Here is a 14,201-nt window from a genome sequence, read left to right on the forward strand (position 1 = left end):
CTACGACCAATCAACAGTCTCAAAAACTCTGGCGCGGCCCCGCGGAAAGCCCTGTTGCCACCAGGAGAGAGGAGAGGACCTGCGGTGGTGGGGTAGCATGCACTGCGGTGTAGGCAACGCGCGTGGTCTGGGGCCGTGGGGCCAAGCCAACTCCAAGACATTGATTTTAGGACGGCGCACTTTTCTGGTAGCACCCACCCTTCTTCAGACTTGGGGTGAGGCATAGGATGGGGATATGCAACGCTTCCTGGGGTCTCACACGCCATTCCCGTAGGCAAACGAACAGCCCTATGATTGTTCACACCAGAAGAAAGATTTGTAAAGATCTTGGGGTGGGTGTCACACTGGAGGTGAGGAGGAGACCGTGTGCCGCATACCCTCTGGGCCGTAGAAGGTTGTCGCCCAGATGCCGAGTTTACACCAGGGGTGAATTTCTTCCCGTAGCTTCCCTCTTCCCTTGGATCAGGTTTCCCTTGGACCAAAGGATAATGGAGAACGACTTATACCGGCTCTGAGGAATATTTCTCTTGCCTGTGATGGACGCTCAAGACTGTAGTAGCAAGGAAAACGCGTCTGTTCTATCGTAGCTCGTCATACTGTCAGTGTTGGCTAGTTTTTATGTCACGTTGACACAGGCTTAGAGTCTTGAGATGGAGTGAACTTCAACTGCTTCCATAAGATTGTCCTGTAGTAAAGTCTATGGGATACTGTCTTAATTAATTAGTGACCGATATGGGAGGCTCCAACCCATTGTGGGTGGGTGCCACCCCTAGGAAGGTGGTCCTAGGGCGTATAAGGAAGCAGGCTGAGCAAACCATGGAGATAAAGCCATTATAGCTTCTGCTTCAATTCTGCCCTGGCTTCACTTCAGATGGACTTAGTGATCTATGTAAGGTGAAATAAACCCTTTCATCACTGAGTTGCTTTTGCTCATAGTGCTTTACCACAGCAGTAGAAACTTAACTAAGACACCATCCTAACATCTGGATGACTTGTAAAAGAATGTCCTGTGGTATATGGCTGCTTCACACAGGGTATGCAAAAAGTACCAGTTGTCCGTGGCACTTACATGGAGGCAGTTCCACACGAGCTATAGGAACTTCCCACTGTCTACAGGAATTCAGGAAAAATTAACTGTCCTTAAAAGTTCACAGAGCAGAGAACTTAGTCTATTACCCCTGCTATTGTAGAACTAATAAAATCCTACACTTTCTTGTTGTTGTTGTTGTTGTCGTCGTCGTCGTCGTCGTCCCCCCACACACACACCCAACTCTGCTCTTACTCAGTAGTCCAGACTGGCCACAAATTCAAGGAGTCTTCCTTCCTCAGTCTCCCAAATGCTAGGATTTTGAACATTAAAGGCCATGCCTGGTGCTGGACAGATGGCTCAGTGGTAAAGGGCACTGGCTGCTCTTCCAGAGGACCCAAATTTGATGCTCAGCATTCATGTGGTGACTCATAAACAGTGAGTGGGTAACTCCAGTTCTAGGGATCAAACACCTTCTTCTGGCCTCTGCAGGCATAAGGCACACAAGTTGTTCACAGACATGCATACAGGCAAGACACCAATGCACATTTTAAAAATGCACATATGGACTCACACCTTTATCCCAGCACTCAGGAGGTAGAAGCAGGTGGATCTCTTGAGTTCAAGGCCAACTTGGCATACACAGAGAGTTCCAGGACAGCCAGGACTACACAGAGGAAACCCCGTCTCAAAACAACCACCAACAACAAAAAGAAATACACATTAAAATAAATCAGCCAGATGGTGACACACACCTTTAATCCCAGCACTCGGGAGTCAGAGGCAGGCGGATCTCTGTGAGTTTGAGGCCAGCCTGGGCTACAAAGCGAGTTCCAGGACAGCCAGGGCTGTTACACAGCGAAAGCCTGTCTTGAAAAACAACAACAAAAAAGACAACGGTTCTCAACCTGTAGGTCTCGACCCTTTTGGGGGTCGGACATCAGATATCCTGCATATCAGATATTTACATTAATATTCATTACAGCAAAATTACAGTTATGAAGTAGCAATGAAAATAATTTATGGTTGGGGGGTCACCACAACATGAGGAACTGTATTAAAAGGTCCCAGCATTAAAACGTTTGAGAACCACTGATTTAAGAGGTTGGAGGGAGGCAAGGGTATCTTCATAAATTACAGGCCAGCCGGGACTATATAGTCCCCAAACAAACAAACAACAGAGGCAGAAATCAGATAAACCATGTGGTTAGCCCCTAGTGAATGGTTCATGCTGTATCCAAGGGGGTTAACAGCAGTTACAGAGAATTCTTCAAGTGTGCAAATGCCAACTGCCCTTGTTAACTTTGGATACAAAGGAGATTGTGCTGTCTGTGGGGAGACTCCTGCTGGGCAGTTCACAGTTCCCACTGTCTCCCCGAGCACACGGGAGAGACGTGAATGGGTCAGGGTGAAGTTGTGTTCCCCAGTCAGTTCACATCAGGTGTGAGGATTAAACAAACACATCCTGCCAAGGAAGTGTTCTGCTGTAGTGCAGACTTTCTGGATAGAATGTGATTATGATAGCCACAGAGGGGGATCCCCCCAGCACTCACCCACCTGTACTTCTTGAGAAAGTCAACAGCAAGCAGGCACTCAAGGAGAGCTCTTAGTGGGAAAGCACATGGACCAAGCCTTATTGGAGGAAAGGTGTGTGTTCAGAGAGCTGTACCCTGCCCCTGGGAGAATTACATAAACTGTAGTTAACTTATGTACCCAGTTGCACTCCCCTGTGGATGAGGGATGACGTTGCAGGAGGTAGGACAGCACTGCCTTAGGTTGCCTGGGGTCAAATCACAGCTGGGCTTCTTCTTCCCAGCTGTGCGATATTGGGAAGGTCACTTAATCTCCCCACCCCCACCCCGCGCCGCCCCCTTGATTTCCACCCCTTTTAAAATGTAAATAGGGCTGAGGGTGTGGCTCAGAAGTAGAGCATTTGAAAGCTGGGTTTGAGGTCCTGGGTTCCATTCCCGGCAGAGAAGGGGGGAAAAGATAAAGAATAAAAGATCTCGATGGCTTTGTTAGGACCAGGTAGTGAGTTAGAGCAGGAGAGCTAATGCTTTCTGCACAGCAGGGTGAAGTCCCTTATATTTTAAAAAAGAAGGAAGAAAGCTGGTTTGTAGTGGTGCACACCTTGAATCCCAGCACTCAGGAGGCAGAGCCAGGAGGATCTCTGTGAGTTTGAGGCCAGCCTTGTCTATAGAGTGAATTCCAGGAAAGCCAGAGCTACACAGAGAAACCCTGTCTCAAAAAAAAAAAAAAAAAAAAAAAAAAAGGAGGAAACCCAGGCCCAGGTCTGTTTTCCCAGCACTTGGGAGGTTGAAGGTAGGATGATCAGGAGTTCAAGGCCAGCAGCCTTGGCTAGAGAGTGAGCTGGAGGTCAGCGGAGGCTAAATGAGACCCTATTTCAGGAAACAAAAGCAACAACCTGTGTTCACCATAAAGAAATAGTAAGGCAGGAAGAAATCCCAGCATTCGGAGGCTGAAGGACCAAGACCTGGGTTACATGGACAGACCCTATCTATCTGAAAAAACAGAAGGGGGAAGCTAAATGTTTAAGAAAGATTATTTAATCTGATTTGTACATTATGATACATATATATTTCAGAATATCACCTAGTACTATAATCTATTACCAGTTATAAGTTATTTTATTTAATGATTTTGGAATGTGGCTTTGTAGATGAGCTCATGCTTAGCATGGACAAGGCTCTGGGTTTCATCCCCAGCACCATAATAAATAAATTAACAACGGAAAAGAAAGCTAAGGAGGTGGCCTGTCAGGTAAGGTGCTTGCCACCAAGACTGAGTCCCTGAGTTTAATCCCTGGGACCCACATGTTTGAATAAGAAAACCAACTCCTTCAAGTTGTCTTCTAATCTTGTGTGCTGGGGTACACACATGTCCTGTCCCCAGCATGGATCTCTCTGAGTTTTAGGCCATCCAGGGCTATAAATGAGACCTGTCTCAACACCCCCTAACTCCCCCCCCACACACACACACAAAAAAAACACAAACAAATAAACCAGGGACTGGAAAAATGGCAGGTAAAGGCATTCACTTCTCTTCCAGAGGATCTGAGTTCAATTCTCATCACTCACCAGGAAGCTCACAAACATTTGTAACTCAAGTCCAGGGAATCTGTTACACATTCTGATCTCTGCCGGCACCAAGCACACACATGGAACACAGACATACATACAGGCAAACACTAATACACACAAAACAAAACAATTTGGGGCATTTTTTTTGAGACAGGGTTTCACTTTATAGCTCTGGCTGTCCTAGAACGTGCTATATAGACCAGGCTGGGTTCAAACTCACAGAGATCCACCTGCCTCTGATTCTGAGTGCTGGGGTTAAAGGGATGGGCTAACATGTCCAATAATTTATTTTTATTTTATTTTATTTTTTTGGAGCTGAGGCTCAAACCCAGGGCCTTGTGCTTGCTAGGCAAGTGCTGTACCACTGAACTAAATCCCCAAAACACCCCCCCCCTTTTTTTTTTTTTTTTTTTTTTTGGCTTTTTGAGACAAGTTTTCTCTATGAAGCAGCCCTGGCTATTCTGGAACTCACTCTGTAGACCAGGCTGGCCTCAAACCCACAGAGATCCACCTGTCTCTGCCTCCCAAGTGCTGGGATTACAGGCGTGCACCACCAGTCTTGACTCGCCTTTTTTCTTAAACTTTTAACTTTTTATTAGATGTGTTTATTTTATGTATATGCATGTAGGAGTGCCATGTGTGTACATTGCCCATAGAGGTCAGAAGAAGTTGTTGGATCCCCGGAAATGAATAGCTGTGAGCCACATAGGGCGCTGGGGACTGAACCAGGGTCCTTTAGAAGGACACTGAGCCATCTCTTTGTTGTTGCTGTTCTTCAACATGGCAGGGTTTAACCATGGATCAGGCTGATCTGGACTCAGTAGATGACCTAAAACCTGAAATCCTCCTGTCTCAGCCTCCCGGGTGCTAGGTTATAGGATGCATGAGCTACCACTTTTTAATTAAAAGTATTTCTGGAGAGCTAAAGAGGTGGCCTAGCAGCTGGGCATAGTGGCTTATGCCTTTCACTCAGGAGTCAGAGGCAGGAGGATCTCTGAGTTTGAGGCCAGCTTGGTCTACAGATCAAGTCCCCAAATAGCCAGAGGTACACAGAGGAACCCTGTCTCAAGAAAAAGAAAAGAGGTGGTCTAGCACTTAGAAGCATTTGCTACTCTTGCAGAGGACCAGGGTTGGTTCCCATCACTCACTAGACAGACAGGAACAGTCTGTATTTCCAGTTCAGGGGATCCAGCACCTTCTTCTTCTTTTTTTTTTTTAAGCTGAGGATCGAACCCAGGGCACTGCGCTTGCTAGGCAAGTGCTCTATCACTGAGCTAAATCCCCAACCCTTCCAGCACCTTCTTTTGGCCTCTGCTGGCACTAGGTTCACACACAATGCACTTGCAAAAACACAGGCAAAAGATTCCTACACGGGCCGGGCAGTGGTGGCGCACACCTTTAATACCAGCACTCGGGAGGCAGAGGCAGGTGGATCTCTGTGAGTTCGAGGCCAGCCTGGGCTACAGAGTGAGTTCCAGGAAAGCGCAAAGCTACACAGGGAAATCCTGTCTCGAAAAACCAAAAAAAAAAAAAAAAAGATTCCTACACATGTACACATGTGATGCAAATAAACCAATCTTTAAAGGGTGTTCTAGAGACAGGGCACAAGGGCTAACAGCACTTGCTGTTTTCCAGAGGACCTAAGTTCAGTTCCCAGCACCTGTGCCAGGTGGCTCCCAACTGCCTGCAATCCAGTTCCTGAGGATCTGAAACCTCTGGTCTCCCAGAGCACCTGTCTTCATATGCAAATACAGATGCACAAGCATAGACATGTAACTTAAAATTATTTCAAAAAGAAATCTTAAGAAGCCAGGCATGATGGTGCAAGCCTTTGATCTCACCACTCAGGAGGCAGAGCCAGGTAGATCTCTGTGAGTTTGAGGCCAGCCTGGTCTATAGAGCGAGATCCAGGACAGCCAGGGCTGTTACACAGAGAAACCCTGTCTCATAAAAATATAAATAAATAAATAAATAAATCTTGGACTGAAGAGACAGTTTAGTGGTTGAGGATGCTTGCTGCTCTTCTAGAGGACCTGGGTTCAGTTCTTAGCGCTCACATCAGGCTGCTTACAACTGTCTGTAATGTCAGTTCCAGGGGATTTGATGGTCTCTTCTGGTCTCCTCGAGCACCCACACACTTGGGGACAACACACACATACACACACACACACACACACACACACACACACACAGTGCTAAGCATGCATTCTACTGCTGAATCACACCTCCAGCCTCGGTGTTGCGATTGTTTTCATTTATAGAAAGTCTCACCAGGTTGTGATGGTGCACCCCTTTAATGCCAGCTATCAGGAGGCAGAGGCAGGAGGATCTCTGTGAGTTCCAGGGCAGCCTGGTCTACAGAGTGAATTCCAGGACAGCCAGGGCTACATAGTGAAACCCTGCCTTGAAAAAACAAAACAAACAAAGAAACAAACAAAAAACAACCCCTTCCCAAAAAACAACACCCAAACAAAAAGTCTGTTTTCTGAGACAGGGCCTAACTATCTACTGCTGACTGACCTGAAACCTACTATGTAGACTAGGTTGGTGTTGAACTCATGACAGTCCTCCTAAGTCCCTCCTGAGTGCTGGGATTGCCAGCATGTACCTTCATGTCTGGCTAGTTTTAACGCTATTTAAAGAGTTTGTACATGAGCCATGAGGCAAAAGGCATAGCATCACACACGTATAACCTCGGCACTCAGGTAGCTGGGAGGACTGCTCTGAATTTCAGGTCAGCTTGGTCAACACAGTGAGATACTGTCTCAAAGCCAGAGTCACATCTAATTTACGCTGTCACATCTAATTGGCAATCTTATCGGTATATTGTGTGTGTTCTGGTGAAGGGATTCTAGGGCCTAGAAAATATGTGGCATGCTTCAGTTCACCAGGAAGTGGTATTGGACATAAGTGACCTATCATCAAGTTGAGGCGATGATAAAATAACATGTTTAACCTTTCCTTTTTTTTTTTTTTCTTTTTTCTTTTTATTTTCTCGAGACAGGGTTTCTCTGTGTAGCTTTGGAGCCTGTTCTGGAACTCACTTTGTAGACCAGACTGGCCTCAAACTCACAGAGATCCGCCTGGCTCTGCCTCCCAAGTGCTGGGATTAAAGGCGTGTGCCACCACCGCCCAGCTAACCTTTCCTTTTTCATACGTCCTCTTTAACAACATTTTATTGTTTTGAGTGTGTTTTATTTGCATGTGTGCAAGCGTTCCATGTGTATGCCTGGGGCTCATGGAGGTTAGAAGATGGCATCTGCTCCACTGAAACCGGGGTTACAATTGTTAGCTCCCGAGTGTGTGTGTTGGGAACCAAACCTGGGTCTTTGAAAACAACAAATCAGCAGGCGGTGGTGACTCACACCTTTAGTCCCAGCACTCGGGAGACAGAGGTAGACAGATCTCTGTGAGTTTGAGGCCAGCCTGGGCTACAGAGTGAGTTCCAGGACAGTCAGGACTACAGAGAGAAACCCTGTCTCTCCAATTCTCTCCTCCTCCTCCTCCTCCTCCTCCTCCTCCTCCTCCTCCTCCCCCCCCTCCTCCTCTTTCTCCTCCTTTTTCTTTCTTCTTCCTCCTTCTCCTCCTCCTCCTCTTCTTTTTTGGTTTGAGACAGGGATTCTCTGTTTAATAGGCCTGACTGTCCTGGAGCTCACTCTGTAGACCAGGCTGGCCTCAAACTCACAGAGATCCGCTTGCCTCTGCCTCCTGAGTGCTGGGACTAAAGGTGTGCACCACCACACCTGGCTCTATCCACGTTATTCTTGACCTCAAGCTATGACGAAGATGACCTTGAACTCCTGATCCTCCTGCCTCCACCTCTAGAGTGTGCTAATTATTGGTGCGTTGCCACCATACCTCCTTCATCTCATGGAAATGACAGGATATGTCACCTTTAAGGGGAATCCTACCGTCTTAACTTGTATATAGAAAGAAGGGAGGTGAGTTACTCCCTCAATGATCGGTGGAGGGGAACACATCACATAATTGTATGGTTACAAAGGCCCAAGGAATTTAATTAGAACATGAGGTATCTATTAACCAAGACCGTAATGAAACTGCTCTACTCTGTGGTTTATTGGAGGTACAGTGGATGGCTGTTCAGGGTCTATATCACTACCACTATTGGCCTACCCAGGAGATAGGTAGCACTGTCCATGTTGGAGTACAGTGTCCTTGAGTTGTACTGCTTGCAGCCATATAGTCATGTTGCTCATGGGGTTTATGTTCATGAGGCACATGGCTTACAGGATGCTCCTACTTTTACGACTGCCCAAATTGTTCCCACAGGGTCTCCCTGGTTATGAGAGTTGACACCAAAGACAGAAGAATCCAAGTAATGTGGAAGTCATCCTGGTTCGTAAATCATACTAATGAAGGAATTGTGAATACAGCTCTGAACCATTGAGCTTTATCTATGTCTATCCTGCCCTTGCCTGTCTACATCCAGGCTAGAATGGCCTACATATAGAGACCCTGTCTCAAAAAAAAAAAAAAAAAAAAAAAGGGTGGGGGATGGGACAAGTCTGTGTGAAATGTGGGGACTTCTGTGGCCAGAGTTCCTGTCCATGACCTTTTTTGGGACCTTAGCTGGCTTGAACTCACTATGTAGACAATTATGGCAACAAGTTTCCTGACGCATCTTCTCAATGGCTATGGCCTTCATGCCCAGGTCTTGTCCATGCCCTGACAATCTGAGGATGTGATCTGTGTCAAGGTGGCAATGGAATAAAGTCTGCCAGGTGTTGCTCGAAATTTAAAATTTAATTAAAAAAAAAAAAAACAACAAACCTGGAGCCAGATATTGGGGTAAATGTTGAAAGATCAGAGAGACAAAGGAACAAGCCACTACCACGTCTCACCAACTCCACAAATCCTCTGACTGAATGTCTCTAAGTCTCTCCAGCTGAAAGAGCTCTAGCTGAAAAGGCTTCATATGAAAGAAGTTAGTTCTTGTCTCTTTGAGCTTTATATACCTTTCTCTGCCCAGCCATATTACTTCCTTCCTAGTGCTGGGATTAAAGGTGTGTGACTTACAAGTACTGGGATTGAAGACGTGTGCAACCACTGCCTGGCTCTGTTTCTCTCCTACACTGAATCGATCTCATGTAGTCCAGGATGGCTTTGAACTCACAGAGATCCACCTGCCTCTGCCTCCCAAGTGCTCGGACTGAAGGTGTGCCCCACCACCACCTGGTCCTCCTCCTCTTCTTTAAACAGGGTCTCACTATGTAAATCTGCCTGTCCACTCACTGTTTACTCACTCTGTAGACCAGGCTGGCCTTGAACTCACAGAGACCCACCTGTCTCTGCCTCCTGAGTGCTGGGATTAAAAGTGTTCACCACCATTCCCAGTGGTGGCTCATGCCTTAAACCCCAGCGCTTGGGAGGCTGAGGCAAGTGAGTTTCTGTGAGTTGGAGGCCAGCCTGGTCTACAGAGCCAATTCAAGGACACCCAAGGCTACACAGAGAAACTTGGTCTTTAAAAGGGGCATGGGGGGGGGTGGCACAAGCCTTTAATCCCAGCACTTGGGAGGCAGGGACAGGCAGATTTCTGTTAGTTTGAGGCCAGCCTGGGCTACCATGTGAGTTCCAGCAAAGGCTCCAAAGCTACACAGAGAAACTCTGTCTCAAAAAAAAAAAAAAAAAAAAAAAAAAAAAGTGTGTGGGTGTGGGTGGGTGGCTAGGTGGCAGTGTGGTATATCTTTAATAGAGGCAGGTAGATCTCTGAGTTTAGGGCCAACCTGGTCTACAGAGCAAGTTGAGTTCCAGGATCACCAGGGCAATGGTAGTGCATGCCTTTGATCCTAGCACTGGGGAGGCAGAGCCAGGTGGATCTCTGTGAGTTCGAGGCCAACCTGGTCTACAGAGCAAGATCCAGGACAGCACCAAAGCTACACAGAGAAACCCTGACTTGAAAAAAAACAAAAACAAAACAAAAAGAAAACAAAAAACAAATGAAGAAAGCAGATGTTTTACAGGGCACTAAGGATGTGTGAGGAGGTACTCTGGCTGACTAGGACTCAGTGGCCTTGATTTCATGGCCTCCCTGCAAGGAATGGTCATTAATACATAACTTTGACTCTCTGGGTATCTCCCAGTGATCGTTGGAATCACCATGTACAACCATAGGCTGAGTGACCATATGTTACATGGAATGGAGAGAAGTTACAATAAGATCCATGGATAAATTACTAAAAAAGTCATAAAACCCACAGACATTTTCACCTGGGCTCCCATTCTCTCGCTCTTTAAAAATAACATTTAGGGAGCTGGAGAGATGGCTCAGCGGTTTAAGAGCACTGACTGCTCTTCCAGAGGTCCTGAGTTCAATTCCCAGCACCCACATGATGGCTCACAACCATCTTTAGTGGGATCTGATGCTCTCTTCTGGCATAAAGTCATACATGCAGATAGAGTACTCATATACATAAAATAAATTTTAAAATAGTAAAAAAAATAACATTTTGGTCTGTAGAGGTGGCTCAGTGGTTAACAGTACTGGCTGCTCTTCCAGAGGACTGGGGTTCAATTCTCAGCACCCACCCACATGGCAGCTCACAAGTGTCTGTAACTCCCATTTCAGGGAATCTGACTTCCTCGCACAGACATACATACAGGCAAAAATACCAATGCACATAAAATAAAAATAAATCATTAAGAAATACAAACAATTTATTTATTTATTAGTTTTGTGTATATGTGTGCCTGAATGGGGCAGGCATGTAGACATCAGAGGATAACTTTTTAGGAGTTGACTCTTTTTTCCTTCTATTATGTGGGTTCCAGGATAAAACTCAGGTTGTCAGGCTTAGTGGTAAGTACCTTTATCCACTGAGCCATCTCACCAGCCACTTGAGCATTTATTTACTTTTGAGACAAGGTCTCCTGCAACTCTGGCTGGCCTTGAACTAAGCTTGCTTGGTAGAGGAGGCTAGCTCAGATTATGGATGTGCATTACCACGCCTAAACTTTGGCTTTAGTTTTTTTGTCTGCATGTGTCTATGTGAAGATGAGGTCGCTCATGGTGCTCTCAAACCACTTGTGTAGCGAAGGATGATCTTGAACTTCTGATCGAACAGCCATGGCTTCCCAAGTGCAGGAATTACAAGTGAGTGCAAGTCCTGCTTCATGTGGGTTGGGGGATAGAATGCAGGACTTTGTGCAGAAGAGGCAGGCATAGGAGTAGCTGAGCTACACCTTCAGCAGTGCCCAATCCCTCCACCCCTTTTTAAAAAAATTTTTTTCGAGACAGGGTTTCTCTGTATAGCTTTGGTGCTGTTCTGGATCTTGCTCTGTAGCCCAGGCTGGACTGGAACTCACAGAGATCCACCTGGCTCTGCCTCCCGAGTGCTGGGATTAAAGGCGTGCGCCACCGCCACCAGGCACCCAATCCCCCTTTAATTTAGCATTATGCTGTTGAAGGTAAAGAGATTGCTTAGTGGTTAAGATCACTGGCTGTTCTTATGCAGAGAACTTGGGTTCAATTCCCTGCATACATTTGGCAGCTCTCAACCATCCTTAACTCCAGGTTTCGGGGATCTGACACACTCTTCTGGCCTTTTGGGGACCAGGCACACATGTGGTACACAGACATACATGCAGGCAAAACACACATACACATAAAAAATAATAAAATTATTTTAAAAAATACTCACCTTGCCAGGCAGTGGTGATTAACCCTTAAATCCTGGCACTCAGGAGGCAGAGGCAGGCAGACCTCTGTGAATTTGAGTCTAGCCTGGTCTACAGAGTGAGTTCCAGGACAGCCAGGACAGTTACACAGAGAAACCTTGTCTCAAAAAACCAAACCAAACAAAACAAAATAAAAAAACTTAGTACATTGTAAGAGTGCAGTGGGCATTGTAGTTAACCAAAACACCTACCTTTTAGTTTGAGACAGGATCTTGCTACATATTTCAGGTGGCTTTGAACTTAGGATCCTTCTGTCTCAAGTCTCCCTAATGCCAAGATTACAGGCATACACCCCCATGACTGGCACAATTTCATATTGCCAATGACATGTGTTATTTATAATTGGGTGTCTGCAGGGCATAGGGTGCTCACATCAATGAGGTATATGATCACTCGGTTAATATATTCACACACACATATACACACATATATATTACATATATATACATATATAATATCATATAATTACATATATAATATACGTATATATAATGTATGTTTTCATTGTTTATAATTATTTCCAGTATCAATTTTATTTGTATATTTATTTTGTTATTTTAAAAATATTTTAGCTGGGTAGCACATGCCTTTAATTCCAGAACTCAAGAGGCAGAGGCAGGCAGCTCTCTGTGAGTGCAAAGTCAGTCTGGTCTACATAGTGAGTCCTAGACCACCCAGAGCTACAAATCGAGACCCTATTTTAAAAAAAAAAAACTTTTTTAATTGTGTGTGTGCTTGTTTGTGAGTGTCAGCTAAGGACAGGGAGGGCATTCGATTTCCCTGGAGCTAGAGGTACAGGTAGTTGTGAGCTGCCTTATATAGGTGTTAAGAACCTAACTAGGGCCTTCATCCAGTACCTGATGGAAGCAGATACAGAAATCCACAGCCAGCACACGAGTCCAGTGGAAGAGAGGGAAGAGAGATTCTATGAGTAAGGAGGGTCAAGATCATGATGGGGAAAACTAGAGACAACTGAGCCAAGTTAGTGGGAACTCATGAACTTTTGACCGACAGCTGTGGAGCCTCCATGGGACTGGACTAGGCCCTCTGCATATGGGAGACAGTTGTGTAGCTTGGTCTGTTTGAGGGCACCCCCGGCAGTGAGATCAGGATCTATCCCTGTTGTATGAGCTGGCTTTCTGGAGCCCATTACCTATGGTGGGACACCTTGCTCAGCCTTGATGCAGGGGGGAGGGGCTTGGTCCTGTCTCAACTGAATGTACCAGGCTCTGCTGACTCCCCATGGGAGGTCTTTTCGGAGGAGGGGATGGGGGTGGGTAGTTGGGGAAGGCTGTGGGGGAGCAGAAGGAGGGATGAGAGGAGAATCTGTGGTTGGTATGTAAAATGAACAAAAAATTTCTTAATAAAGAAAAAAAAACCTAACTAACTAGGGTTCTCTGCAAGAGCAGTAAGTCAGTATGAGGGTGTTGAATCCCATGGAGTTGGAGTTACAGACAGTTGTGAGCTGCTTTGTAGGTGCTAGGAAGCGAACCTGGGTCCTTTGGAAGAGCAGTCAGTGTTCTTTAACCACTGAGCTATTGCTCTAGCTCCTCGTCTTATAGGTTTTCTTGAGACAGTGCTTCATGATGTAGCCCAAGCTAGCCCTGAACTCCCAAATGGCCCAGGCTGGCCTTGAACTGGACCAATCCTCTTGCTCCAGCATCCTGAGTGCTGAGATTACAGGAGTGAGCTAGCTAGCATGCCTATCTTTATTTAATTCATTATTGGTGCTGGCAGTATAGCATAGAGTCTTAAGCATGCCAAACATATGCTGAGCTAGACCCCAGCCCAATATTTATTGCACATTTACATCACATCCTGGTTTCCAATAATAATTTTTTTTTTTTTTTTTTTTGAGACAGGGTTTCTCTGTGTAGCTTTGGAACCTGTCCTGGAACTCACTGTAGACCAGGCTGGCCTTGAACTCACAGAGATCCGCCTGGCTCTGCCTCCCGAGTGCTGGGATTCAAGGCATGCGACACCACCGCCCGGCTCTAATAAGAATTTTTAATCTTTTAGGGTTTACCAGTAGCCCCACTTTACAGATGAGGCTCAAAGAGGTGAGTTCACTTGTTTTAGGTCAGAGAGAGGGTAGCAGAGTTAGGGTTGCCACTCAGGTCTGTTTTCCTGGTGGGAAGAGGGGACACTGGGCCTGGTACTGATCTATTTCAAACAGTGAAGTGCAGGCAAAACTGGAATTATACAGACCTGGGTACTAATTGTACAGGCTTGGATACTAATCCCAGCACTTCCCTGCTATAGGATTTCGGCAGAATGATTTCCCCTATAAGAAAGAGCCTTTTATTTTTCATCTGTGATAGAAGTTACAGTAGTAACCCCCTCATTGGGAGTATGAAGATGCCTCAGACAATACTTGG

At 45.9% G+C, this 14,201-nt stretch overlaps 1 protein-coding gene across 1 annotated transcript in view; it reads left to right on the forward strand.

Moving 5' to 3' along the window:
• The window catches only part of LOC114688528 (carcinoembryonic antigen-related cell adhesion molecule 1-like), an 875,221-nt gene that overhangs the window by 375,070 nt on the left and 485,950 nt on the right, over positions 1-14,201 (forward strand). The gene's annotated exons all lie outside the window — the stretch shown is intronic.

Source organism: Peromyscus leucopus, chromosome 1 (assembly GCF_004664715.2).
Source record: "Peromyscus leucopus breed LL Stock chromosome 1, UCI_PerLeu_2.1, whole genome shotgun sequence".
NCBI classification, from domain to species: domain Eukaryota; kingdom Metazoa; phylum Chordata; class Mammalia; order Rodentia; family Cricetidae; genus Peromyscus; species Peromyscus leucopus.